Below are 20838 nucleotides of genomic sequence, written 5' to 3'. Positions count from 1 at the left end.
CCACATGCCTTTATTTCACAGCCCTGGGTGGCCAAGACTGAGTGGTCATCAGGGTCCATAAGAAAGAAAAAAAAAACATCACCTAAGAAACAGTAACAGACTGCAGTGACTGTGGTGGAGTTTGTCTTGCCTGTGTTGTTGCTTTGGATTTAATCCATACATAAAAAAAAGTGACAAAAATCTGCCACAGAATGTATGCCCTCAGAATTGTGCAAGTACATGCAAGTTGATGTGAGGTGACAACCGTGATGCTGTGTTTGGAGGCACAATAGGAAATGACATCCCTGCTTTCACATTAAGGGAGATGAACATGTTATTTGCAGAAAGGTCAAGCCTCGAAGCCCGGGGACAGGTTGTATAACTGCGGTAATTATTATGTAGCTGCTCAAGAATTACAGGAAACTTCATGTCAAATGTCAACAGCCAGGACACAGGCTGTTTGAATCCTCATTTAGTGGTTTTCAAAGGTCAGTGTTGAGAAAGCATGAGAAAAGTAATTCATCAAAAAAAACTTCTCTCATTTACTCACATCATTCACTTCATAAAGTCATCCTAGTCCATATCCTTTGTGTAAAAAACTGTAACCTTGAAAAGGATTTCTTCACACACAGCCTGACAACAGTTCTGTATACATTTTCTGTTGAGTGGAATCTAAATACTCAAAAGGCACTGGTTGAGTTACACACACCAATCTGTACCATTTCGGTTTTTATAATAGGCTATAATTTATCAACACGTCGGCTTTGGACTGTTTACTCCTTAATAATAAGTCTTATTCATAACATTATAATTATTATTATATATTACATTAAATACCCATGCTTTACAATGCTGTCAGGTTTATTTGTGGATAAATCATAAATAAAAATGTGGGCTTTTTCGCTTCTTTTTCCTTGTGTATGATGGATGTACTTGTCCCATGAAGTATTTATTTACACTTCAGTTTGCTGTTTTCAGAAAATAGACCAATAAGTGTCATGTGTATATTTCAAACCAACCATGAACTTATCTTCGTGTGAGTATGCTTGCTCAGAATTATAAATTCATGATCTTTCTATCCTTTTTCATTAGAGAATTGTGGTTTTATATTCATTTCTTCCTTTTCCTTTTGAAATCCTACAAACAGCTGGTAAAAAATATATTTTTTTACAGTATCTAACTTTTATGGCTGTGGATGCAGTGCACAACATCATCAGGCAGTGCGGTGTTATTTAAACTCAGGGTCCTAAGAGTCTGAAAAAGGGCAAATGGACTTTTACTTGGATCTTGAAGATGTTTCACCTCTAATCCAAAAGGCTTCTTCAGTCTTCAAGATCCAAGAAGAAGTCCAGTTGCCCTTATTCAAGCTCTTAGGATTACCATGACCTTGTTGACTGTTTGTCTACACAAACAAATGTTAAACTTGGGGGTTTGAATTCTGTTCGATGCATCTTAAGGAGATGAAGCCAAGGCTATTTTGGAGAGCTGGAAGTAATGAATATAGAGTGCGCAGAAATCAGCCGACGGCAACTGATTTCACATAATAGCCACTTCACAGGACACACCTCCTCATCATCTCAGTGAGCGCCTTTTCCAAAATCAATAGTTGGCTGAACATTCACTTCTTCAAAGTTACACATACAGACAGAGAGCCTCAGCCTCTCTTTGTCTCTCTGCAGCATTGGGGTACACACACACACACAAACCAACACAAGAACCATAAATTGCAAAAACACGTTTTAAAACCGTTCTAAATTTTGTTATTTCTAACAGCCCTCTAAGGAAATGAGGAGAGCCATGAAAATAAGTAAGGACAAGTAAGAAAGCACACTGGGGAAAACTCACAAGTTATCCTCCCAACATCCTTGGATAAATACATAGATCACACCTTAAACTGAACTCTACTGCTAAGGACTTTACAATACCCATTTGTTTTATGCAGCAAACTTCTCCTGGGTTAGGAGAAGTAAAGCTGACACTTTATGGGGCAAGAAGTCAAATAAAACAAATTACCGCAGCTTCAGATACAAGAGAATTTCCTCCTTATGCCCAGCAGCAAAACAAATGTGGCAGCATGGAGCAGGCTTCTTTCCTTGGAGGTTTGGAGCGCCGTTGCTCACACTGGAAATTATTTGAAACTACAAATGTTATTATTATCAGTCGTAGAGTACCAGTCAAAAGTTTGAACACCATTACACATCAATTCTGAATGGATAGGTAAGACCATACTTTTGACTTGTATTATGTGCCTGTCATGCATATCATACATAACCTTTCAGATTTCCCATTATTAATGTAAATATAAGATGGAAAAAAAAATGGAAGAAAAAAATAAAATAAAATAAAAAGTGATTACTTAATAAATAAAAATAAAAGAAATTAGCTGGAGATTTTTTTTTAAACAGGAGCTAAAATAGGCCAACTGAAACTGTAAAAGAGTGCAAATGGGGAATGCAGCTTAGTAGGATATGTGGTTGTTAAAGAAATAATTTGGTGCATTTGTACAGTGTTTATGTACAGTTTGGAGGTACTCGTGCTTTATCTACGTATGATTGTAATTAATGACTTTATAAAAATGTTATATTCTTTCCTTGGATACGTTTTTAGGGAAGAGAGTGCTTGATAGAAAGAAAGATAACTAGCTGACTGATACCTCGTAGACACATTTGCTACAATGAGACCAACAAGTGGATGAAGCATCCTGAATCAAACATGTCTGGTTTAGATTCTCTTTTTTCTTCTTCTGTTGGCTATTGAACTGAATTTTCTAAATTTAAAAGAGCTGGTCTGTGCAGACACTGAAAGGCATTCCCAACTTACCAATTAAAGTTTCTGCTGCATTTTAATATCTTCCCAATTTTTCCTAGAAATGTTTTTTCCTCTTTTTTTTTGTTGACACAAATCTAATCTCATTGCTGACTACGTTATTTCCCATCCCAGAAGAAATATGACAGTCCAGTGTGTGTTAAAAGTTTTGACACACCTATTCAATCATTTTGAACTGGTTTATAAAAAAGTCTGACCATCTCATTTGACACTTTTTGCAATGTCAAAATACCTGTGCATATTTTATTTTTGTCTCTCAGAATACGTGACTGACATTCCCATTAATGGCATTACCCTATCCTAATTAGGATTGCTTAAACACCCTATTCACTGAATTCTTCAGGTTGCAGAAAAGGCAATCATTTGCATGAAAATCACTGGTACATTGTAGAAAATGTTCCAAAGAAAGAGGAGGAAAATGAGTGTTAGGTTCCAATTTGAAGATGAGCAAAGCAGTCGCATTTACTGACGACATGATCAATATTAATCAAGATGTGACCAAGATGAGAAGTGGATAACTTTCCTTCTGTCTAATACGAATTGGCACTAAAATATCTAGATTATCCTAATGGCGATATTGAATAGACAATAAAGATACAACATGGAGTTAAAAAAAAAATACCCAGAACACAGCACAAATATTGAAGTACAAAATCAAACAGCAGAAGTTCACCAAGAAAATGACAGCTGCAATGCCCTACACTCCACTGTGAGGTAAATCACACCTTTGAAGTCAACTCACTCACTTCCTGCTGAGGTTGCCACACAACCATCAACACACTATTGGGAGACCCAGTATTATGATCACTATCATTAGGAAGGCATTGAAGTTATTATTACCATCATAAAAAGAATAATGTCCATCAGAAGTAAATCAGAATCACGGCATGTGGCCAGAAGTGGACCAGCAGGATGGTGGCAGTGTTAGTAAAAGTGTGGCCTTAAATTCAACAGACTTAGGGTTCTTGGACTCTAGCAGAAAGTGAAAATATTATACATTTCATTTAATATAACGAAAAAATGGATGAAAAAAAGAACACTGGTCTGCTGATTTTAGAAAATAGCGCCAAGCGATTGTGACGTCTGACTTTTACCTGCACAACGATTTTGTGATGCAAATGTATTACTCTTTTGAACGCATATTGTTTTGAGAAGCAAAACGCTTCATTTTTGTGGCCCCAGCCAACTAGCCGGACTACCTTCGTCAACGCCAAAACGAGGCTGGAACTCGGCTCACAGGACGCAGCAGGGGGTAAGAAAATGTTCATAAATGATATTGCTAGTATGGGATGTCATACAGCTTCATGTCAAAAGAGGCGAACTATCCCTTTAACCTGTTTACCTTGGTAATACATTTGTCTTATTTAGAAACAGACTTGCAAACAAAAAGGGAGCTCAAACACAATTTGCAATCTAATTCCTTGAAATTAGTAAAATATGTGGTTAAATTAAGATGTTAAAATATTTCTAAGAAATGGATAAACTAAAAGTCAAATTCTACACTCGATTGAGAATTACTCATCCATTTAAAACCTCTTCAGAATGGAGATTATAATGCCAAACAATTCCCTGCTGGATAATCTAATGTGCTCAGGAACTATTAATTGCATTTATTATTCAAACACTGATGATAGCTGTCTTTGCACAACCCTTTCCTTCCAATAGCCAAAAATACCACTCTAAACTCACATAATTTTACAAAATTTTGGAAATCTTCTTTTAACCAAGAAAATGTTTACTATAATTATAAGCAATGACATACATGACTTTATCCGTAGTGGTATGTGAATTAGACTGATCACTTATGATGACCATAAGCAGAAAAGGGCTTTTTCAATTAATTTAAATACAATTTTTTATAGTGGCCCATATATTTAGTGTGCTTTAAAAAGTAAATCATAATTTTAGGAAAACATATTACATGTTAAGATTTAATCTTTCTCCAGAGCAAGGCACAATATGCTCCATAAATGCTTAAAACCCAAAGGGGCATTTCTAATCCCAGTCCACTCTATTTGATGCTCTATAGTTAAGATGTAAATTAATTTTCTATGGTCAGAATGTAATTTAATTAGATGTCAATTAAATAGAAATAGTTTATTAATTATAGCTCTAATAACCCTGCTGTCAGTAAAAGTGGCAGACACCCTGATGATAAAAACCGGTAAGAAATCCTTGTTTGACTTCTAAAGAATAAATGGAAGAGTGAAAGCGGAGGATATAATGACCTCTAGACCTTCTTTTACCATTTACACTCGGTTGAAGCTTACCAGTTTTATATGAATTTATGTGTGTGAAGCATGAAATGAAGCATAGATAATGGGAGCCCAGCATTGTCAGAAAAAAGAGTGAAAATTTGTATCTTAAGCCCACATAATAATAGCCCATTTCCAAACAGATTTTCAAGACTTCCGACTGCATACTGAGAGTGCACGGTCAATTGAGCACACCTCCAACCATATGCATTCACTGCTGGATTTACTATATTGTATATTTGTAATAATCTGATATCAGATAATCAGCTTTAATGGAGATTTCTGAGAACTGGTTTAAGATAATTTGATGTGAAAGCTTTAAACTCAGCGACCTGTAAAGTACTTCTGAGGATTTATAGAAGGGTTAGGGTAACCTGAAATGCTATGAGATTTATCATATTTAGTCCATGCAGTTTGTACTGCATTACAACCTGAGTGACTACTTAAGATAAAAATCATTCAATAGAAAAAGGCAAACTTAATAAAAAGAGGGAAACAGAGAGAAAGTGGCAGTGGTCAATGAAGCGGAAAAAGAAGCCGTGAGATAGACGGGGATCTTAGGTCTACAAACACGTAAAGTGTATTGAAAAAGTATTGCCTCTGCCACACTCACATCAAGGAGAGGGCAATTATAGAGTGTATCCGTGTCAGCTTTCAAACTTCAGTTCCTTTCATTTTTCTTAATTACCAGGCAAATATTCTCCCCTCTTCTGCTTCATTAGCTACTTTGTTGAGCGTTGAGTTATGTCAAAGAGATGATGGAGGGACAGAGCAATGAAGCAAGAGGGGGGAAATGATATCACCAAGAGCCCTTGTCTTCAGTCTGCGATGAGGCCCCTTGAGAAGGTTTTATAACTACTGCCAGCCTCTATAACTCAACCAACAACTCTGACAACTAAATGACTACAGATTATGGTTTTGATGGGTGACCCATTCCTGCCTGGCAAAGTTAAAGGAATGCTTGGGCATTATGAATTTTGGTGGGTTATCTCTCCTCAACAGGCGCCTCTTCCATTGTGGGATAAAAACGACTTTATATCGGTACTCATCTTTTGTTTCGGATGAGGAATGTAAATATGTCAAACAAAGCTAAATACAAGAAAAATGCAGAGACAGTCCAAACCAAACACTCGCACACAAAAAAAGTATTGATATTCAAAATGTCTTATTAGGAAACAAAAGATGTAATCAGCAATTACAAAACACATATATCAGGACAGAAAATAACTTTTCGTTCATGAGTACAATTTGTCTAAAAATACAAAGTTTTATCTTTTCAGGTAACCCACAGGGATTCTCCAATTTAGAAAATTCTTAAATTGACTGCTCCTTGAATCAGATAATTTATCTTTTCACATCCCTTCATTGCTGTCTTTAAGACATTTTTTGTCTGCCTCTTCTCTTTCTTCCCTTTCCGTCTCTCTCTCCACTGCCTTCCCAAACTGTGCAGCGAAATTGTTATTCCCAAGTCATTATCTTATTTGTGCGTCTCCACTCAGCTGTAAATCCTCTAGGTATTCCTCTTTATTCTCTATTAACTCTACTGCAGTCAAGCTTCAGCTGCCAATCACAAAACATTGCTGGGGGAGTAAAAGAAGAGCAGACACAAAGACAAGAGAAAAAAAGACACAAGAACACAGAAATAAGAAAACATGTTTAAAAGAAAAAAACACCAGAGAGAAAGGGAGACAGAAGGGATTAATCAATCAAGTTACAGAAAGAAAAAGACAAAAAATGTAAAAACATAAGACTTAACGACTTAAATGAAAATATAAGATACCGTACAAAGACAAGAAAGAGTCTTTGTAAGGCCAGTATATGCTGCAGGGCCAAGTGAGAGGCCAGATGCTGGATCAGGGGCTGACGTTTAAAAAAGATGATGCCATTGCTTTTGCATTTTCCATTTGTCTGTGTTACAGATAAGAGCCAGCGTGCTGAAAATGAATAATCTATACTAAAGAATCTTCTATACTAATTGGAGCCTAGGTAATCACATACTGTTGACTACATAAAAAGGATGAAAGTTTGGAAAATAAGACCATGTGAGAATGGGTTTATCCACATGGGATAAAGCATAATTTTGTGTTTGTGTGGAGGACTCACTATAAATTAATGCTTGGAGTCTGATTCTACCCACAGTCATGAAAAACAAATTGCTGCAAATTTAACAAGATAACATACATTGTTCAAGCTTTCAGGCTATGTGACTCCAGTTAAATCCCATAAAATACAACAACTGAAAATTAGTTTTATTAGCAGGCTATTAAAGCACAACTTCAGTTGTAAAGATTTTATGAACTCCATTTTGATAAGTTCATCTCATCACACACTGACAGATAGAGTGCATTTAACTCCAATACCAGTTTCTGCAATCTGCAGGAAGGCAGTCAGTCATAAACAAACACGTCCTCAGAATTATTGCATTGAATCGACACACCATGTAATCCCAAAACATATATTGCAAGCCCTACAGAATATTATATTAAATTACGTTACACTTTATGAATTCTGACTTCTCCTCACATATGACTTGCATATGACTCTGATCAGTTGTGTGTCAGTAGCCTATGTTTTAGAAGGAAACATTTCATTGTATAGCACCTGTGATATAAGCAAAAAGCCTTGTTGTTCCCTTCTAGTAGGTAGAGTCCTCTACTCACTGACAACACTTGAGTACGATGTTGGAAGGCACTGTTAAAGCAGTCCTCTCAGATAGACTGTTATAATTTCATCCAGCCACCTAATTATACCCCTTTGTATAATTTACATTTTGTAAATGCATCAGTTACTGTGAGTGTTTCTTTTTTTATGTTTTGTCCTTTATTTACAAACACGTCTCAAGTCATACTCGAATGTGTTAATTAGCATTAGCAGTAAGCTACACATGCCTAAGCATAAGACTACTAACGTAAACTGTTCTTGAATGTAATTAAACATCCTCCTCACAATCTGGCAACCTAACATAATTCTGGTTTACCACCAGAATAAGACACAAAAAGTGGAATTTAAAGTTCTGCTCTTTATATGAATCCTTGTCCTGTTGTATCTGATGTACTGAAGAACATACATGTGAACACACATGGATACAGCACAAAGAATCATAGATTATTTCAGATCCTGTGCATAATGTGTCTGCTAACTTGTACTCCACTCTAAGGTTCATGGTTACAGCCGCCATCTTGTTTCTCATGAGACCTACCTCCTCTGTCCTATTCATAAACAAACACACACTTCACACTAAACTTATCCATATTGAGAGATATTTAAGCATGTCTCATGCTGGTTGTTTGCCAGTGTAGCTTTTTGTCGCCACTTTTATAATTTGGTAGTATAGTTAACAACAGTGTTTGAGTATCACTTGTACTAACGTTCAGTTGCTGGTCTCTTTTCAGGTGATGCCCCATATTCATTGATTTTCATTAGGAAATTTGTTCAGATATTAATAATTTCCCCTGGGTTCTTATTGAAATATATCAATAAGCAAGCTAGCTCCATCCATGTCCAAAACATTGCTGTACAAAGGTCAGACTTGTTCATCTATAGATCGATTTCAATCAAAAAGTTTTTTTTGTTTGTAAATCTCTAAGATTCAAGCAATTCCAACACTGCAGATGATAAACTTGGGAAACCAGTGAGACCAAATTTCTGCTGGCTCCTAAGAAGTGTTGTAGAAGCCAGACTCAGAGAATCTCTGCGCTCACTGCCAACAGGATTACTAAATTTAGGAAACCGATTAGCACCGTTGAGAGCAGAGGATTTTAAGAACTAATGACCCAAATAGAAGGAGACTTTATGGCCTCCTCTTTGAAAAATTCTCACCTCTTGACCTAAAAAATTCTCTTTTTGTGTTTTTGTTACAGCTGCCCACACGACAAGAGACACATACGTCTCATTTGTATCACATACTACTTGTAACACAATTCTGCAATCCAGACTTGCGATGCTGTTTCTCTTCAATATCATTCGTGGCTGCACAGCCCCTCTGATTTATACTGCATTTATATTCCGTACATAAAATATTACATGCCCTGTGTCCTTGATTGTAAATAAAGAACACAAATGTATAATATTCCTACAGCTTTACAAACAACTCAGACAACTAAACACAATTGCTTTAATTTGTGGTAAATTATTCATGTGGGATCATTTAAATGCAACTGGAATATAAGAGCAATAACTTTACTAACAACTGAAAGATCAGTTCAAACTTTGCAGTAATTATGGCCTCTTAGTATATTGTGTAAGCTGGTTTGTCATAAATGAAGAATAATATTTTAGCTGTGTGTATATACAGCTTAGAGTATAACTGCATGCCAGTTTTATATTAATGTGTTACTAGTCTTAGTCTTGTAAATGTGGTTATTATGTGTATATTCCTGTTTTTGTTTTATGTACTATAAATGGAGCACCGCGTTAGTTCTGGCAGACCACGTAGTCAACGCGCCCTTTGCCTATTGGCTGACGCCGACCCAACCCTTATGGCCAGCTGCGCTCATTGGGTAATCAGCTGATGCTCGCAATTGGATGCTGGCATTTGGGGCACTTCATTTAAACTTGGTTTGCTGTCACTGCTTTTTTTTGCTCTCTGCTTGCACCCACCACCTCCCCTGCTCCACCGACTTCTCATTGCCAAACAATGTCATACTGTTGTTCATTGTTGCTTGCTCTGTTCTAGGGGGTTTGTTGCCTTTACAGCAAATGGAAGGCACTCCACCTGAGGATGCTGCTGTTCCCTGTCTTGGCTTCCATGGAGCTCATGGAAAAGTCGGGAACTTCCTCCGAACAGAGCCATACCGCCAAACATAAATTGTATGCATTCAGAATAAGCTTCTGAAATTCATCTCTGTTCTCGTCTCGTTTTGACGAGAGTGGTTCTGACAGAACTGAGGTAGTTGGTTGAGAGTGACAGATTGCAGCAATCATGGATGCCCAGAACACTGATAATATGACTGGTGAAGATGAAGTTGAAGTTAAAAAGGGCTATGACAGACAGGCAGACTTGGAAATCAGCACAAATAAGAAAAACAAACTGTAGCAATATGATAGCAGGCAAAATTAAGCTGGTTTTGGATGATGACCAGAACAGAAACAGCAATAGCTAACCCTCTGAACAATGATAGTAGAACGTCTGAAAGAGTGAAGAGCTCAGAGAAAGTGGGTTCAAATCTTATTGTATTACTACTATTATTAGTAGTATTAGTACTTAGTATTTTTTCTTTTGACTATTTTCTTTTGACTATAACATATTTAATATCTAACAAGCTCTGCTTTGAAAAATAAGAGATAAGCTTTCATAAAAATGTTGAAGAGGCTATAACCTAATGTGAGAGGAAAAAGAGAAGAAAATATATAGCATGAACAAACGTGGTCGATAAAAGTTAGCAAATACGTCCCACTGAGTTCCAGATAAAAACCCAATTCAGGAACCTTGGTGCAGTGAAAGGTCAAGACAAGAATAAGGACAGACCATTACAACTTTAAAATGTACAAAAAAAACCAAAAAAAAAACTCATTGGCAAACGAAATTTGTCAAATACTAACCTATGCTCTTTACATACTTCTGTAAAAGCCCTCAGACATAGACAATTCGTCACACAGCTTTTCAGTTTGAAAAATGCTTTTGCGGCATGTTTCAAAGATCACAATAAATCTCTGAGCATTTTTCATACATTACCAGTCACCTCCTGTCAAACATTTTTCAATATTTCATTCCAGTTTTGTTTTGGTCTTATCAATAACATTAAATTCAAGCCTAGAATCTTATTTGGTACTTGTTCTTTTTATTCAGATATTGGCTGCTGTGAGATATGCACTGAACATTCTTTACTCTGGCATACCAAAATATACAACATTAAGACTACTAAGAAGCTGACAGAGGCTGCATCATGGCCAACCTAGCCAATGATAAGCCAGCACTGGCCACTGATATGTCTTGATCGTTTATTCACATATCTCGGTTGGGAACTAGCTCACTGAAACGAGTGACCATTGATACAAACAAGTCAGCTGTTACTCATGTTTCTGTGGTTAAACAAGCCACCTCTAAACTGAAATCAACTGAATTGAATTGAACTGAACTGAATAACCAGCTGAATAATCTCATGCAGTTTGATGCTGAGTTGTCACCATTTCAGTTATCAGTGCTGCCTTATCATTGGTCAGATCAGTAGTTGGCTTTAGTAAGGCTATACAGATGTAGTCACTTAGAAATGTCTGTCCCAGTCCAAAGCTAACCAATTTGCATCCAATTTACAGCCAGAAGGAGCCTCCCGCTCCATATAGAATGTGACAGAGAATTGGCAGCGAGATGTATGGTCCATACAGCACCCAGCTACTCCAGGGGGCTTTAGCTGCAACCTCTGCAGACATCTACAATGGCATGCAAATATATACTATTATTTCTCATTTTTATTTGGATTTTATATTTTTAACGTTTCCTGCCATTTTAAGAATAATTGTTTGTGTAAATTGTGTCACTGCTTTCCTTTACGTAACAGAGGTATGCTGGGTACATGGCCTATTGTCAAACCAGACACTGTTGACACGGAACCTCTTATGAATTAAACAGCTGCACACAGACACAAAAGTTACAAAAAAAAATCAAATGTGGCATTCATTCTAACTGGCATCACTATGTACATGTAGGCTCAGGATATACATAGTGACTTTTTGTTCTTTTAGGATCATTCTTTAAAGATTTGAGGATTCAAGCCAAACAGTAGAGGACTCTTGCATACATAACACACACACACTGTGTCACCGATTTTCTCTCCCACTGTCTGATGTGACACAGTGAGTCGAGTCTGCACTGCTCTTGCCGAGTGAGAAGCTGGTACTTGTTTGTTCTCTCCGTCTATCTCAGATTGGTAAACATAATGTGAGTCGGTGCTCTGCATGGAAAGCAGCTTGGGAGCCTGTTCAGCCCTGTCTGCTTAGATTAATCCTTAACAGGTCAAGGTCAGACACATTACAACAATGCCAGCCTAATAATAAGCATGTCTGAAGATTTTTCGTGTTCTAATTTAATTCCAAAAGTGTAATGCGAAGCAGTTGAGGGACAGAATACAAGAGAGAGAATGGGTGAGAGGCAAAGAGGGAAAGAACGAGAGGGAAAGACAAGAGGTGAAACGAGGCTGGAGCTATTTTGATGATGATCCTGCTGCCGGACTTAGTTACTGCACCGCTAACAGTTTTCCTTTCTAACCTACTCTACACAACTGGATGTGGCAATCATTTTTGTTAGAATATTGACCAGATTATTAGAGTGACAGAAACAAGTATTCAAAGTGCTTTAAGTTAGCTGTGCTACTGTGCCAAAATAATGCGTTATTGGTCATCTGATCCTACTTTAGAGAAAAGATACTTCACTTTTCAACGGTACAAACAGCGGGAGCAAAGCCTCATAAAAAATATTTTTAAGCAGAGCGTGATTTTGATTTAACACAAGGAGACAAGAGCATGCATTTGCTGTTGCTCTTATGGGACCTCTGTGCTGCCTTGTGTCTTGTTGTTCCCATGAATGGTAATGGCCTTATATATCCTGGTGGGCCAAGGTTGTTAGTGGTGATTGCTGCTGGAAATTGAAAATGTGTTTTCAAGTTTCAGGAGTTTCGTGGTTTTTTTAGGGACAGAGAGAGAATGCTACAACCATGCTGATGAATGAAAGGAGATTGGTTATGCCTCAAAGAAAGATAAGTCCTAAATCTATATCTGTTTGGTTTGTAAACATATATCTCATAGCCCTTAATGTAATGTTTCATAAAATTAAAATGTTAAAAATTAAAGGTTCATTTTCAAGGTTTTAGCTTTCATTTTATATAAGATCAGATATAAGTATTTTTGGCTTTATAGTGTTCAGTGAAGTATGTTTACATGAAACAACAATGGATTTGGTTGAAAAAGTCTACAACATAAATAATCAGGCTTAATTTTAATTCAACATTTAATTTAGATTCTATTTTATTCTAATATTCATATCAATCCCGATAGCTGGTGGTAATAGGAGAATAAAACGGAACGTCATATCATTACATTCCACTTTATTTCCACACACCACTTAACAGCAGCTCCGCTTTCATAAAAGGATGGAGAATTTACTGAATCAAACAGCGACTTTCAGTCACGTTCAGCACCGACACTATTATAGCTTTCATTTCAATCCCTTTGGTATGAAGAAAACCAGGCAGCTAGCCATGCCCGTATGCACACACACTGACTGTCACTGTTCCTCACAGAATGCTTCGTTGTCAATGGTTTATCAAATTTAACACTGTTCTCAGTCATTCATACCTTGAAAACCACAATAAAGTTCAAATGCATCAAAAGTGGACTACAACTGCATCACAAATTAACAATTAAATAAACACTCCCATGCATGTTTGCAGTCTTTTTTTGTGAAATGGAACTACATTTTCTTGCTGGTTCCAGTTCCAGGTTTTCCATGTTTTTTTTTTCATATTTGACATATAAATCTACACTCCATTTATTTAACTTTATTGGCATTTCCAAAATGCAGTATATACCTGTAACATCACATAGTTCTTTTTAATTATACACTGTGAAAGTAATTAGTTTCTAATGACCCAAGCATAATTTGTCTTGTGATAGTGTGACAGACAACGCTCACAAACATCTGACACAGAAACACCCATGTTACATTAACTGGAAAACACATGCAGTCCATTTGATCAATTAAGGCTGATCAGAATGAGAGATGAATGATGCCTCTGGTATGTTCATCAGTGTGTGAATGTGTGTGATAAATAGAAAAGCACTGCATAGCCTGTAACACTGTAAAAACTAAGTGTTGTATGAGCGTGTGAATGGGTGAATGTGGCTTGTAGTGTAAAAGGGCTTTGAGTGGTCAAGTAGACTAGAAAAACTCTTTATCAAGACAATCCATTTACCATTTAGTTTTGTATTAATTCTGGCTATTTTCCAAGAAGTACTGTGCTTAAGTTTTAAGTTACAAAAATGTCATGAATAATTCACATTTATAGATATCCTTTAAAGTGTAGAAAACTTAAAAGCAAATTAAATCAATTTTAACCCTTTGCATAAACAGCACTAATTACACTTGATGATGTTGAGATCAGCACACTGTGGGACTCCGTAACATGTTAGAATCTATATACATCTACCTGCCTATAAATAGACTTTGCTTACTTTTTAAGACAAATTGGAAATATTTTATCAAATTTAAAAAAACATATTCTGTAAAGAATTGAGTCAGAAAATAATAGCACAGTACCGGCATAAGAGAAACAAGTACGTAAATGTTATTTCACAATACATCTCCTATAAATGTACATATATATATGAGGGGGCGGGGGGGCTTCCAACTGTACACTAATGATATATTTTAGACATTAGATTATAGATCATGCCAGTCAAAGTTTTATCTTGTTTTACAGAATTTACCAACATGATGCTATTTATCAATAAAGGGCACTGTGATCAGCTTCTTTTCTCTGCAAACAATTGAAAAGAGAAAAAGACTAAAAAAAAAACAGTTATTACAGCAACACAGCACAAACTAACTAGCATGTCTTACTCCACTATTTAGTTAAGTCATGAGTAATTTAATGTGTACTTTCCCTGGTGAATTAGTTTATTGTAATATTACCTATATATGTACTTTATCCACTAAAATTATTTATACATCGTCACTTTAGAATGATAAAGTCAAAGTATCAATAGATAATAAAACTCACTCAGGTGTTGTCTTTTTCTGAATCCCACATATCCTTGAAAACAGAATTCGGATTTAAATATGCTAATCTGTTTAAGGAGGGGAATTATCATCAACCCAGCAACATACTGCACAGTGTCGGTGAGTGAATGTAGTTTGTCAGAAAATAGTGTTTAATGTAAATCACTTTCAGTTATCTAATGTTATTTCTTAGCTAATAGTAATACATGTTCAATTAAATCTAAGGGGATGTAAATCAAACTGTATTCTAAAGTTATTCAGGACAAACAGTAAGATACAGCTTTAAATCCACTGTATATTTACAGCAATCACTTATAGTGTACATTAAAAAATAAAGATGTGCAAGTAGTAGAGTGATAGTTAGATGTCCAGTCTATGTTGTGGTTGATATTTGGTATCTTAATTGAGAAATTTGTTTTTTATCAAATGTTTTTATGAAATCTATTTTTTATGACAATTTTAAGATGAATGAAAATGTCATGCTAATCCCACCTTTGGTTTGAATGTGTTTTTATGTTTTGTGCGTGCTTAGACAGCAAAGGCAAAACGTTTTTTTATGGAAAAGAATCAGCTTTCCCAGATGTAGAATCTATTTATAATGATAAATGATGATATATGAAGAATTGAATACTATGTGTCACATGTTCTCTTTGAGAAGATGTGCAACTAATTGAGAAAAAAACAGCAAAATACAAAAAAACACACAAAAAAACTATAAATAGATCCATACCAGTAATGACGTGTCTAACCATGAAATGAACTGATCCCACGGGGCCAGCTGACCGTTTCATGTTGAGGCCACACGTGCACCATAGCAACACCTATTTATCACAGAGAAATGAGAAGTTCAGGACTCTGGGGGAAAAACAGGGCATTGCAGATCACACATACACCCACAGATGTGCTTGCTACAAAAGCTCATGGACATTAAACAGATTTATGCTTGCGCACACACTATGTCAGGTACTACATTCAAGCATGTGTATACTTCTTATTCACACAGAGACACAAACATCTGTAGGGTTGAGGTAGCAAAGAAAATAAAAAAAAAAATGTCACAGCTGCTACCTATTTAATGACACCCTGTTGGCTTAAAAGCCCTCAAGGAAACAGTAGGGTGCTCCGGCTTGTCACAGAAACAACGGAAGAGAAATTTTCTATAGCTAAACTCGCACAGGATGAACATTTGGAGGACTGTTTATGTTCAAAAAATAAGGCTAATAGATGGATTTACCTTTTCATAAGGAACATTAGTAGATTCTCAAGGGGTTGCTTTACATTTCATCACATAGGAACAGTGCCTTAATTCATCATAAATTCCACAATTGAATTGAATGCAGAATTGAAACTTAGACTGATGGTTCTCATACACGATGTAACTTTGTACATAGAGCTAACATTTGATTTCTAATAGTCATATCACTGGTCTCATGATATAGTGACAGAGATGAACAAAGTAAGATTATTTAAAACTTTATCTAAATGAATCAAGTTAACTACCAATGAGTGTAGGTTGTATGATAAGAACTAGATTTGAATCTTTAAAATCGCATTAAATTGGAATTTTGCTGGACTTGCTAATAATGTGTGCTTTCAAGATAGAAATGTGGCATCAGGGTTGAAAACTCAAACTGAGCCATACATCCAAATAATTCATTGTGTCACTGCTCATTTTGTTTTCATGTGGACTGTGGAAAATGTTTGTTGTCCATAAGATGTATTGTAAAAATGCTAGTTAAATCAACTAAATTGTCTTTTTCTCCTCTTCTTTTTTTTTTATGTTTTTGTTTTTTTTCAGCTACATTTTTAAATTTACACTAACATTTTCACATTTTCCAACACATTTACCTTGAAATATTTTTCCTTATCTTGTTTGCGGGCACACTCTAAGTAAGAGTGCTGTTCAACGTACAACTCCCAGCTCCAGACAGGCAAAGATGGCAAAGCTATATTTAGAAATTCTAAAAAAGGATTTTTTTTTCTTTCCCATCCGCAAGAAATTGATCTCTTTACATAAATCCATTCTGAGAGTGAATTCAGCACTTGCACTTATAACCACGAGTAATAGCTTGGCACATCAGACTTATGACACAAAACCGCTGGTATAAAAGCAATTTTATAGTTATGGTAATGGCTGCCAGCAAGACTTGAAGACACCAGTCTTGATTCTTTAGGAGGTGCAGAGATGAATAAGCCTCTCTTAATGAGAATCAAATTAATGCCGAGCTTAAACACTCTTGTTTGAACACAACTCATCCGGTGTGAGGATTACACTGTGTAGTTGTTCAGTTAAATAACACCATTCATCTCCAGAAGAGTCTGAAGCATCCGAGTCTGAAATTGACATTGCTGCTGTACATTACACTCGAACAGATGATTCAAGTTTCATCTGATTGCTCAACGTGATTTGTGTACTCAGGTTTGTGTGATCATAGTCATTTTAGTTTAGCAGGTCAAAACTTCAGAAATGAATCTAATGCATTCATGCTGTGGTAAACAACAGGTCATATAAAAAATTCTACATTTTACAATAATATTTTGTTAGTGTTGCAACGCACGCACTCACAGGGCTGCTAAATGATGACTATGAGGTACGTTTCCAAAAGATAGATGAGATAGATTGAACCACAGAAGCATAGATGCAGTAGCATTTAAACACACAAGAATACACACCAAAAACATGTTGAGTCAATGTGCTTGTTTTCCACTCTTTTTTCTTACGACACTTCCTCACTACAACTGTTTATGCATGACAAAAGAAACTTAAGATTTGTGTAAACAGGCTGAAAGGATGACAAAAGAATACACAAATCTGAGGAAAATGAGTGGATACATGGCATTTCCTTCACATTAGGAAATAGTGTGGTAATTCAGCGGCACAAGTGGCACATGCTAAAAGACAAAGAAAGGGAGAAGCAGAGAAAGACAGGATAGAAAAAAGAGAGAGAAGCACAAAAGGGAGGAGGGGAAGATCCAGAGGCTCAGTGATCATTTGTGTCCCATCCTTTACCCCAGTGGCACAGAACTCAATCAAATTCTCCTCATTCTTGCTCGGGCATTAGCTTTGCAAGCAGGGACCTTCTTTCACTCCCTCAATTAAATGCCCACCACACATAATTAACGACTGTTTTGTCCACAGATCAATAACAGGCCTGTTCATTAAAAGTCCCTTTGCTTCCTCAAAGATCCCTTTGCTTAGTTCACTATTACATTTGAGAAGGTGGCGGTGCCTAACAGAATTTCTCGCTCCAGTTTCGTGTATATGGATTTGTTCTTTCTCTGAAGCTTGTACAAGATAGACAAGGAAGTTAGATGGTCTGAAAGCTCACAAAATCTGTGGCAAGCTTTTGAAACAGAGAGTGAGGACTAATGGGAACTCCAATGTAAGAATCATGGAAGAGACCTTAGACTGGCTGTTCATTTCAGAGGAGCAAATAATAACACAACTAAACTCTAGAGAATAAATATGCATCGTAAAAGAAGTCAAGAAAGATGGATTGATTTGTATTGTTAACATGGTTCTATCTATCCAGCACTTGCCTAAACATTCTTACACTTTATGCAATTCTTTACATGCAGTGACTACCACAAACCACATGCTGTTTCCACTCTCTTGTTATGTACAATGTCTATACCAACTTGGCAGCCTACACCTACCATCAGTGTTTTCAGATGCAAAAACAAAAGAGCTCTCTACTTAAAAGATAAAAAACAACAACAGAAGCTGGATTTAACATGGAGCACGCCTGACTGCCAGCCACCTGCCACACCTAACACATTGAATGCTTAGACCAAGCATTGCTTCATTGCTCACATATACACACATACACACCCAAACACACACATTCGCCACTGTAATGATAAGTGTATACTCTGCTGTTGCCTCTCACCTCTCCCATCTGTCATGGAATCACAATATGTCTGGAGAGCGGTAAAAGGGTTTAAACAAACAGAAGTCTTATACTTGGGTGTGTTTTTAGTTTAGTTTTTTTTTGGGGGGAGATTTGGCATCTGAAGGATCTTAGAATTAAAGTATGAAGTTTCTTTGCACTGTTGTAGCCATAGAAAAGTTTGACCAGAAAGGTAACCATTTTACTTATACTGTTATGTTTTTTTTTGCTTTGTAATACTTGTTTCATTTAAACCTCATCATGACCTCACTGTTCCTAGTTCATTTTTGGAGCAGTAAATAAATTGGTCAGGTAGCCTTCAGTAAGAAGACACAACCCAAGGTATTCTTTTCGATATTGTCATTGGGTTTTCTCGAGACTTTCCTCCTCCCCAAAAAGTGGCCATGTGGGATTTGTTCATACGGAATTAAAATGGCATCCATGGCAGTACAGTTGCATTGCTTTTTAGCCCTAACTATGATCCTTTTCTAACCCAACCCAAGTAGCTTTGACTTCCAGTCCTAATCATGTGATGTTATTTATTAAAGCCAACCAGAATAAGTGACAACATTTTGTCATAATATGTTGTGTTTATATGTAACTAAGGTACCAGCATAATGGCGCCAATGACAGTGATGGTCATGTTGTAAAAAATATATTATTATTGAATATAATAAATATAATATAAATATAATATATTAAATCACAATGATATTGATAATGATATTTTTCTAACCCTGACCAAACTTGATCTCTTGCCACACAAAAGCCCATGGTTGAAAGCTTAGCTCATCTTCATCCATCTCTGTGGCTTTGTAAACAATAAACTTAAGAATTACATCTGTTCTGATTTGGAAATGCTCATATGAGCCCTCTACCACTTGTATGGGCACTATTTTACCGGCCATCGTTATAGTGAGAGGTATTAAAAAAAAAACTACTTATATCACCATTTCAGTCAGAGGACTTGTTGATTTCTTTGCCAGGCTGTTGGCTCCCTATGTGTGTTTGATGGGAAATATAACACAACAAAGTGTGTTAACGTGTAATCTTTTGAAAACTGGAACTGAGATCCAAACCCAAATCCAAACCAATCATCCAAACTTCCCACTAAATGTGTTTGAAATCTGTTGTGCAATTTTGGAAAACATCCCAAAAAACAGAGATGAAAACATAAATTCCTTGGGAGAGTGAATTGAGAAAAGAAAAAAGAAAAAAAAACATGCTGAATTAAACTGGCAAACGTTTTTCATCAAACTTTTTACACCCTGAATATGTTGTTCATCTGCCTCTATGTCAGGACCCAATTTTTCAGAGCCAATTTACAATCCTTCCACCCTTGGTCACTCTTGCTGCAGATGGATTCCCTTGTGTAACATCTGGCAGTCTCTAAGCGGTGCACATCCCTCTATTCACTCCCCTGCTCATAAGCTGGTGTAAAATTGCCCCTTTGAATCTTCTCTACAGTGGATTCCTCATTCAGCGAGGCAGCTGTTGCCTTCACAAAGTCAAAATCTTTCTTTATTTTGTGTAATGTGCTAAACACTGCTGCATAAGTTCTTACTCAGTGTTTCTTTAGACTGATGAATGTAGCAGAACAACTCTAAATTCCCCAGCTCCCAACGCTATGATGTGTGCCAGTCTCTTGGATTAGGAGACATATGGAGGCATGTGAGCACACAAGCATGCGCATATGAGCTCAGAAAGTTTAACACATTTATACAAGCATGACTCACAGATATAGCTGTTTGAGAAACTAACAGAAGCATGAGCATTTCCGCATTGCACGTTACACATTTCACAGGACTAAACTGTAAATTTAACCTAAAACCCTTCAATGTACACATGCAGACCTACCATTAATATTCTATTTTAACAAGTTAATCCGAGGCTTGACTTATTGAACCCCAGAGCATATCTGCCTTGAAGCAAACTGTTCATCAAGATTAACGTGGCTTGAAAAATGATTGACCTCCCTTGGCATTCATCCAATTTCATTTGCGTTACGTTATTCAAATAGATTTTTGGGGATTATATGTGAAAAAAAAATCAACAAATATTAGTGTCAAAATCTGTGAAATTGAATTAAAAAATAATAACAATAATAATAAAAACTAAACAAAAGTGAAGTGTGCATATGTGTCACATTATCAGTGTATGTATACTATATTATATG

The 20838-nt window shown here is 36.4% G+C and overlaps 1 protein-coding gene across 2 annotated transcripts in view; it reads right to left on the bottom strand.

The window, feature by feature from the left end:
* Positions 1-20838, bottom strand: part of cdh22 (cadherin 22) — a 173819-nt gene that overhangs the window by 84942 nt on the left and 68039 nt on the right. The window contains exon 2 of one of the 2 annotated variants that reach the window (XM_075461521.1): positions 15503-15593. The exons of the other annotated variant lie outside the window; for it this stretch is intronic. The gene's annotated coding sequence lies outside the window, so the exon portion shown is untranslated. The remainder of the gene's footprint in view (positions 1-15502; positions 15594-20838) is intronic. 2 annotated transcript variants of the gene reach the window in all.

This window comes from Odontesthes bonariensis, chromosome 3 (assembly GCF_027942865.1).
Source record: "Odontesthes bonariensis isolate fOdoBon6 chromosome 3, fOdoBon6.hap1, whole genome shotgun sequence".
Taxonomy (NCBI): domain Eukaryota; kingdom Metazoa; phylum Chordata; class Actinopteri; order Atheriniformes; family Atherinopsidae; genus Odontesthes; species Odontesthes bonariensis.
The sequence above is the reverse complement of the archived record's forward strand: the minus strand, read 5'-3'. Positions and strand labels throughout refer to the sequence as shown.